The 9,484-nt window shown below is 40.2% G+C and overlaps 1 long non-coding RNA gene across 2 annotated transcripts; it reads right to left on the bottom strand.

Annotated features, from left to right (window-relative positions):
* Positions 1–4,392: 4,392 nt before the first annotated feature.
* On the bottom strand, positions 4,393–8,651 carry LOC135409725 (uncharacterized). Of its 2 annotated transcripts, none has more exons than XR_010428335.1 (2): positions 8,567–8,651; positions 4,393–7,236 (listed from the first exon to the last, which is right to left on the bottom strand). It is a non-coding gene; the product is annotated as an uncharacterized LOC135409725 (long non-coding RNA). The 2 variants fall into 2 exon arrangements; XR_010428336.1 differs by having other exon boundaries at positions 8,493–8,651.
* Positions 8,652–9,484: the final 833 nt, after the last annotated feature.

A 9,484-nucleotide genomic window follows, 5' to 3' on the forward strand; every position in this document is an offset into this window, starting at 1 on the left:
GAAGATAGGAAAGCAGCTGAGCTGAGCTGCTTTGCTGAAGACAGTGCTTATTTTGAAATAAAGAGCACAGAGTTCGGTGTATGTGCATCAGTGATAATCTATGGGCGATTGTGTTCAAGAGAATTTACAACCTATTCCAAACACATGAACTCAGTGGAACTGGGAAATCAAATGGCTGAGTGGTATTTATTATGCTACCCTTATCTTTGCCAAGGTGGAGAGAAAGACTGGGACGGTTCACTTTGCCTCCGGGCATCCAGTAATGAGCCAACCAGTGGTGCATTAGGAAGTGGTGGGCAAGTGGCATTATCATCAGGTGCATTTTTAGTAGCAGAGTCAAGTAGCACTGGGAGCATTATAAGTAGTGCAGTCGAGTGCTGGAGCATTGGTTATTATAGCACAGAATGCACAATGGCTGGAAAGCTCTGGGAAATATAACAAGCAGAGTTAGGCCTGAAACATCCACTTTAAATACTGTCAAACTTTGAAGAGCAGCAGCTCTAAACTCAGATTTTCCTTTTGGCACCTAGAGATCACTCTAACGGGCAAAACCTGAGTCTCAAATTCAAACTCTCTCAAATCCTAGAAAATCTGGGATACATTTCTGATAAGTAACACAGTCCAGACTCTTTCAGACCACAATAGCTGAATGCCACAGCAAACTTTTCAAAAAAGGAGTCATTTGGCATAATAAAAATTAGTAGTCAGGAAGCCAAGGTAATACGAAATGTGCAGTCTGATAATTATGAAATAATTATAAGTGATGGGCAATATTACTCAACTCTTTCTTGATACTGATACTGAAAAAACTCTTCACAATAGCAGGGATCACAGTAAACCTTTAGACAAAGGGGTCCATAGGGTGTTAGAAGGCTTTGAATGGGATGAGGGTGTACTGCATCACAGTAACTTTGTATAGATCAGGCTGTTTTGAAGAAAATGTATACTTGGTAGAAGTTACAGCACAAGGACTACCTCCCAGTCCATGTTTTTCAGCTGCCTTTGCCCTGAGTCTTCCCTTCCCCATCTGTTCTTCTCCTGGGACCAACTGATCTAGCATACACAGCAGGCATTTCACTGGAATGGCATAAATTTTTGGAATCAGAAGGTGGGTGAAGAGCTGTGTCCAACACTAATCTATCTTTCTCTTTAGAGTGGTGATGAAAGGTACAGGGATGAAGGGACAAATGCAGCAAAGATGGTCCGATATTCACAGGATAGAGCAAAACAGGGAATAAATCTGGTATCATGGACTTTGTGACAATATTCATACATGCAGAGCAAGTAGCTACCTCGCATGGAATCAGAGACTCTATGTTGAAATTAAGGTTGAAAGAGATGTCTAAGATCATCGAGTCCAACTGGACTTGACACTGTCAAGTCCACAATTAAACCATGTTCCTAAGTGCCACATCTACACATTACATCAGTCTCCAGGGATGGTGACTCATCCAAATTGCATCAGTTTGAACAGCACATGTTTGGACTCAGGATATTTGTGCACTGGCAATGTATCATCAACAGAAACAATGGGTGATTGATATGAGATCTGGACTCTGGTCTTCCTCCAGCTCTAGACCAGCAGTGAGATCATAGTGATGGTGAAAAATGTTGATATGTTCTGAATGGCAGACATGGCAAAGTCTCTGTATCTTTTGCTGTCCTAATTTCTAAATCCACAAAAAGCTGTAAACCTTCAGAATATTTCTGTTTCTGCTGCCCTAATCTGTCTAGATTGGCTAGTAGTTTAAGGTTAGAGTGCAGGGTAGATGAAACCTCTGTATAAAGCTGAAGTTCTCCACACGAAAGACTGTAAAGACTGTGAAGAGTACAGTGTCTTCTCTCTGAGGTAATACAGCAGGGAGCAGCAGGAAGACTAACCAGGGGTTAGGTCTCAGGAAATACTACTAAAGCATATCTGGGAAGTGTTTTTCTCCATGTCCTCTGACAATGGCAAATGTTTTGGACTGAGTACAGCTTACACCTGCAGCAAGACCTTGCAAACAGGAATGAAGACTGTGCATACTTATAAATCCAGAGCAAGTTATTGAGACCATTGGTCCATTATTGATTAAGAATTTCCCCTGTGTTTGGTGACAATAAAAAGCTTTGGTGATCGTATTAGTTACAATAGGCAATGAAAATGTGACTGGCATCTTCAGTTAGCCTCATGGGGAGATTTGTTTCATCTGATGCACAAAAGCATAAGGTAGCCACACTATCTATGTTCAGAGCATGGGAATATTTCTCTGCAGATAGCCAAGAGGTGACTCCCACATAAGAAAGCCAAAGGCAATGAAGATTTAGGCACTGAAATCTTAGCCATTTAAGTGGGAACTAGAGACTGAAATCTGAAAATGCTAGCAAATTCATGCAAATATGTTGGATCAAATCATAAGACATTAGCAGAATTACTATAATTACTGAAGGAATACAAGGAATTCAAAGGATATTTTTTCTTTTTTTCCTAATACAATAATATTTGAAATCTGTGGAAAATAATTTGTCTTTTAAAGAAAAAGAAAATCTTCACTATGGTGGCAGCTACTGCATTTCCTACTTTTCTCAATATTCAGTTGTTTTCAGCTAAAAAAAAAGGTAGAGAAAAACAAGTATGTCATTGGAGATTGTCTTGGTATTAATGAAAATTTATGTACTAGTATGTATTATAGTCCAAGCAAAAATCTCTTTCACTCTCTGCACTCTCTTTAAAAAAAAAACTCATAAGAAGGGGATTCATAAGAAAGTTGTAGTTGAGTATATTCTCTTCTTCTGTTTTGTTTTTCTATTGTCTTATACAAACACATTTGCTTTGGAAAGAGAATTTCTGCAAGGCTGCTTTAGGGAGGGACCAGGGCTTTTGCAGTGCCTTAACTGGTACTAAAATCCAGGCTGTCTGGATCTGTAACCAGTAACAAATTGAAATGGTCCAGCAACAAAAGTAGAAATAAATGTCAAGATAACTTATGTTCTTCTCATATGGAACTACCATTTATGGGGTACATGCTATTTCTTCTTCAGGTGTAGGTCAGAAGTGATAATGTACTGTAGCTCTTGTAAAAGGAGTACACAGAAGCAGTGTCTGTGCAGATTCATGTCTGAGCTTAGTGGGCGCATCTCTTCATATATCTTACATCAATTTTTATGAGATATTTTCTCTCCTGGAATTCCAGGTGGTGTTGCTATTATTCAGCTATTTTCCACAATTGTGCTGTCTGCCCACATGTTTCTGCTGACACCAATTGATTATGGCTAGTACTTTGCTATGCAAAATGGAGATCTTCCTCTGAACTTTAAAGGATGTCACTCAGAACACTTTGTCCTTACAGTACCTTTAACTATCTGCAGAGTTTTGTCCCTATTTGTGGTATGCTCTGACTGATGAGTTTGGTGTTGGGCATCCTCAGGGTGAAATAGAGCAGATAACTGACTTGTAGTAATGTGTTCCATCTGTTACTTAGGCCCCTTTTCTCCACATAGCTGTCTATGTTCAAGAAACATGAAGGAACTTAATTTTTTTTTTTATGTTAAGATTCACACTGGCAAAAAAATTCAGAAAAGGAATGGGTAGACGAACAATGAGCACAATCACTAAAGATGTGTTTTCTTGAGAAAGAAGACTAAAATATTCCATCTTAACACCCCTAAATGAGTTATTTCTCTCTGAGTGATGCATATAAACCTGCATTTGTCTGGGCTCCTGCTGTCCCTCATGAGAGTATTAGTGTAGATGTCCTGTTTCTTTTATTGTCCTCCACTAAGCTTTATCCCCTCAGGAGCAGAGGGATCGGAAAAGACACTCCTCAAAGCAACAGCCAGAGGCCTGTAAATTCATTGGGAAGTCTTGCCTAGGGGAGGGAATTACACTCTGATATTAGACATGCAAATTAACCCTTCTCTGGGGGAACTCCAGAGAGACTAGCTTATAACACTCTAACAAATGGGTTCTGGTAGTCCCATCACTAAAAGTAATGTGTTTTCAACTTTGCAATGCACAGTTTGGAATGAAAGAGTTTCCCGTGTGATAAGAGATCCATATTTTGCCCAGGGCTAGATAATGTGAGAACTTTATGCACACTTCAGTGTGTTAAGTGTGAGCAACCTTCTCCTGAATTAGGATGTATGTCCTCAGTGAACATATGCACACTGCATTTGAGACTGTGCACATATGTTTTAATATAAGTTTACCCAGTTTTTACTTTATGTTTAGCAATATTTTTGATATTTGTGTCTTTTAATTCCAAAAGATAATCTTCATATTTTATTTTATTTCTTGCTATTACCTGAGTAGTAAAGAAAGACACTGAAGAATAGATCTGGAGAAGGAGAGAAAAATCAATATTTTCTGTATTTATTAACAGTAATGTGCCAATAGTAGAGAATATCCAAGTGTCTGTGTAAATGGCTTTATTTACATGGATATTTCAACAAATAGGTGGTAAAAAAATCACAGATAGCCAAAATGTCTCTACATTCTCAGAATATAAACCAGTTCATAAACTTCAGTTTCAAACATAAATTTCAACATCTTGAGGACTTGGTAGGTGTAATTGCTTAGAGAGAAATTTTACATTAGTGAAATAGAAATATTTACACTTATTTTAATAAATGTCTAATCCAAAACCTGTTATAACCCGAGTCTCAACATTAACTTCAGTGAGATTTGGATCAGGCCATTTGAGCACAAGGATGAATAAACAGACTTTGACATTTCTCTTACCGTGCAGGGTATGTGAGTTTTCTGCTGGGTCTTCCACTGCAAATGCCCTTTTGTGAAACCCGAAGATCTAAATTCAGGGACTAACATCTTCAGTATTTTGTTTGATCTCCAGTGCCATGCCATGATTTAAGAAGAGGCAGTTTCTAAAGTGCACTTGCAGCTGACTCAGACAAGACTGCAGGTAATGTTTGCTTTATGTACTGTTCAGTACGGTAATCCTAGATATATTGAAAGTGGGATCAGGGATCAGCATAAAATGATGTGAGAATGTTTAGAAAAAGGATATACCCCACCAGATCTTTGTAATTATAATGCAGGGAAGTTTGATGATGTCATTACTGCATTAATTCAATTTCTATAAAAGTTAAAGGAGCAACAGGATCATCGTTTTTAACTGGAAAAACTTACTTTTGGATCATAGGAAGTTTCTGTAGTAGAGATCACCAAGATTTCTCACTGATTTGTTCAGACAGATGTCTCAAGTATTTCAGAACTATTCCACTGTTCATGCATAATGAGGTCCATAGCATTAATTATGTATGTAATTTCATTAGGAGAAATGCTCTCTTGCAGCCGTTTGCAGTATGTTACATTTACTCACACTATGAGATATGCCACTTTTAAATTTATCAACATTTGTCACTACCACAGCTGAATACTGCACTGTGAGAACCTGAAACTACAGGATAAATCTGTACTTTTTCCATGAAAGTCTAGACTCTTTCATACTGGCAGCATTCCTGATGCACCTATTTGCACTCAAGATAGTAGTTGTAGATAGTATAAATTAACAGCTGCCAATATATGGTGGAATCCTTTTATTTTTCTCCAAAATTATGCTTAGAGCAAGGACCTGGGGTTAAAATCAAAAAAGCTCAGTCAGAAAAGGTGAACTGTCAGGAGGCAGGGGATCAACAATATGTTCACATAAAACTGATGCCTGTATTCCCTCTCAGAGCTGGAACAGAAACCTCCCAGTTCCTTCATCCAGTGTGTGCAACTGAGTGCCTACACAAGAAATTGGTACCTGGTCCATAAACGGAGTAGGACAGTTGCAGATTCCCTTCCTCTTGTGAACCTGCCAGTGGAGATAGCAATAATAGATAGCAGTTCTCTGTTATAGCTATTAAACGAGCTAATATGGTTTTAAAACATACAGTGGATGTATATGACATTTACAGAGTTGGTTTTATTTTAAGATTACTCAACTATTCTAGGATTTATAGCTATTGAACTACAAATATTCCCCACTGTGGACTGAGTTGTGTCAATATACTGATTCATTTGGGAGATTTTAAAATCATTAGGGAAGGTTTGCAAATTATATACCCTCAGGAATCACTTTGTTTTACCACTGTGATTTACAGCTTGAGATTCTTTAGCATGGGATAATCCAAATGCTGTTTAAAGCTCAATCACTTGAAATTAACTAACCTGTTAATTCCTGACTGATCTATGCCTAACCCCTTGGCACTGCCCCGGATGATTTGTCTTCAGGATCAAGAAATACGGGTGAAAATCCTATACCCATAGGAACAAAACACTAGTGTGACTGTTAAAAATAAAACTAAAAAAAAAAAAGTGCCTTAATTGCAAAGCAGTAAGTTGTGCTGTGAAAACATGGAGTTATACACAGTAGAATGCAGCTACTTTTTAGTAATATCCTTATAAACAAAATTCTAATGTGAAAATGAGAGAATGTATATTTTCTGAGTTCAATTACACTGAAATGATTGATAAAGTCTGATGATTGGTTTTCTTTCTATTTTGTCTCACTCACTTTTATTCCTCCAGTGTTCCTGTTAAAAAATATTTATCTAATTTTGATTTTCCTGTGCAAATTCCAAAAGTTGTTTAAAACTCATGTTATGATGACATGCATTTTGATTAAGTAGGTCTTAATGTTTACAATTCATTATCTAGGAGGGAGTGCAAACCAAGTACAATAGGCTACAAATGGTAGTTTTTGATGGGGGTCTTTTCTCTACAGCAGCTCTGGCCAGCGGTCCTGCTCCCACACTGATGGAAGGTTTGGTGTGGTTTTCTGATGTCATCCATTCTCTGTCAGAACATCGCTGTGCTGTTCCTGCCAGGGATGGCCTGTTGAACTGTGTTGCCTTAAGTATTCACGATACAGTATGAAAAATTTAATACATAGTCTACATGAAACAGCTCCTGCATTTAAAACAAAAAGAACAACCCCCCCAAAAAAACGACAGAAAAACAAACAAACAAAAACAAACCAACAAAAACAAACAAAAAACAAACAAACAAAAAAACCCAAACAAACCAAAAAAACCCACAACAACAACCTGAAGAATGTATGCTAAACCCTGGGCCATACTGAAGTAGTGGTGTTTGCTGGCCCATGGGGTCTTGTCATCCTCTGCAGCTCAGTAACAAAGTATCAGGAGTGAACAGTGAACTCCCTTCAGAGCACCTCATATCCTTGAAATGAGAAGTTGATGTAGGTGCACATGGAATCCTTTGGCTCCAGTTACCCAAATGTTTGATACCTGTGGGGATGTTGGAATTGTGTCAGAAGCTGCACTGTAGCTGCACAGAAGTTCCTAGCTCACCTTTTCACCCCAAGTCGCTAAGGAAGAAAAAAAGTCCTGATTTCAGGATCCTGTCTTGCTACCTGTACCTGAATGACCTAACCCCCCTTCAATATAGCCTACAGGATCAGAAAATACAGGATGAAACGCTATATTGACAGCAACCTTAGTTCGTGGGAGTGTGATACCCTATTTCTTGTCTAGGGAAAGGCAGATATGCATGTCCCAGGCTGTTCAATCTGTCATTAAACCCCCAACCCCCAGGGAAGACAATAAGTTTATCAATGTCTCAATCACCCTTCCAATTTGCTATGCAGAAACTCTATCAAAGCTGCTGTCTGACAATCCCTTCGTGGTGCTTCTGTTGCAAGCTCCAACCAGGGGCACTGCAACTGTTATAGGAGAGCAGAGGTTTGCCTTTATCCTTCCCTTCTCTCAGACTACACACTGTACTGTACTGTTATATGGTAGCACAGAGATGCAATGGTGTCTCAAAAATCCCTGTATTGGAGGAGAAAGGAGATTCTTTGCATCCAAGAGATGCTTCACAGGGGACCTCTAGCCCTACTCACAGGGCGGAAATCCCCTCACACATGAGGGAATCTGGCCTCTCCCATCAGTTCGTTTGCCAAGCTTCTTTCCATGCTTTGAAAGGATATTTTTTGTTTAAATGGGTAAGCAAACAAGTGTATTTGCAATCCCCTCCTCTTTTCAAATCCATGTTGCTTTGGAAAATGTATTTTATTACAATCTTCAGGGTATAATTTTCTGGGAACCCCCATGCTAATCTATTAGCAGTGTATCACTGAAGTGTACTTAAAATTAGGCTCCACTATGAAATGCCACGTGTTGTTTAAGCACTGCCAGCACACTTGCCACTGCCTTGAACATTAAAAAAAAACAATCTTTGCCCCAAAGTGGTTACAGAAAGGGAGTTCCAGAATCAATCCCTATACGACTGATATCACTTTGCTGCAATTTGCAGTATGCCAAAGACAACTTGTGCTGTGCACAACATTTTAGGGGGGTGTTGCCCCACCTTTATTACACAGAGATTTATCAACACCCACAATACCTCTAAGAGAGCTGCAAAGGCAGCTGCAGACAGAGAGCCAGGCACACACGCACGCATCAGTTGTAACATCTTAGGACAACGGTGCAAGATCGCATGGACACCTTCTCTCCCAGTCCCTTCTCCCAACACCAGCACTTACAAGAACCATTTATTTCCCTACATCGAGTTCTCCGCCTAGGTTTGCCAGCAGGAGTCAAGAATGCAGCTCCGTACCTGAAGGGATCTTGCCTCCGTCACCGTTTTTCAAGCTGGCCATTTCTCCTCCTTGATTTTACACGGCTTCCGGCCCTGGCTGCACGGCCCCGACCCCGAGCCAAGCCCCGGCCTCGGCCCCGGCCCCGGCCCCGGCCCCCAGCCCCATCCCTGGCCCCATCCCCGGCCCCATCCCCATTCCTATCCTCGGCCCCATCTCCATCCCCGGCCCCGAGGCGGCTCGGGCGAACCGCGGGCGGGCTGTGCCACCTAGTGGCTCTTAGGGGAAAAAAACCAACCCGCTGCTCGCGCTGCAAATTAAAATCTCCTCTCTCATAAATATCAACTTGTTAAACTCTGACTTCAGTTTTAAAAGGCAGAAAATTAAAATGTATACCTCTGTCTCAAAAATTCGGTAATTAGACACAACCCACAGGTGTTATTTTAATGATGTCAGCTCTTCAGACTCATGGGCTGAGCAAGTATGGTGTTTTATTAACTAATTACGTTGTCTTAATTTGCCAATTTGAAAAACTTAAATGTCCTGAACAAATAAAATCATTATCTCGGATTTCTTCACCGTACCTGCTGCCTCGCACCATCTGATGCCTGCCACCGTGGACTTGGCTGCATGGAACAGCATTTGGAGAGTTCTGGGAGGCTCTAGCAGCAGTCCTGCACCAGACAGCAATTTGGTTTGCAAACCAGGGGATGCTCACACCATCCTCACTAACAACATCTAATGGTGACTTTAAAAGTCTTCAACTTGTCTCCCTGTATTACTTTTCCTACACTTATCTTAATTAACAAGGGACAAAGCATTGCTCAGGCAGTGTCTCCTATTGAACAGAGCTGAGCCGAGCTGATTCCCCCCCTTCCCACTCTAAGACAGCAGGCAGACATGGCATCTTCCCTTCCAAGAAAAACACTTCACATCTA

Source organism: Pseudopipra pipra, chromosome 2 (assembly GCF_036250125.1).
Source record: "Pseudopipra pipra isolate bDixPip1 chromosome 2, bDixPip1.hap1, whole genome shotgun sequence".
Taxonomy (NCBI): domain Eukaryota; kingdom Metazoa; phylum Chordata; class Aves; order Passeriformes; family Pipridae; genus Pseudopipra; species Pseudopipra pipra.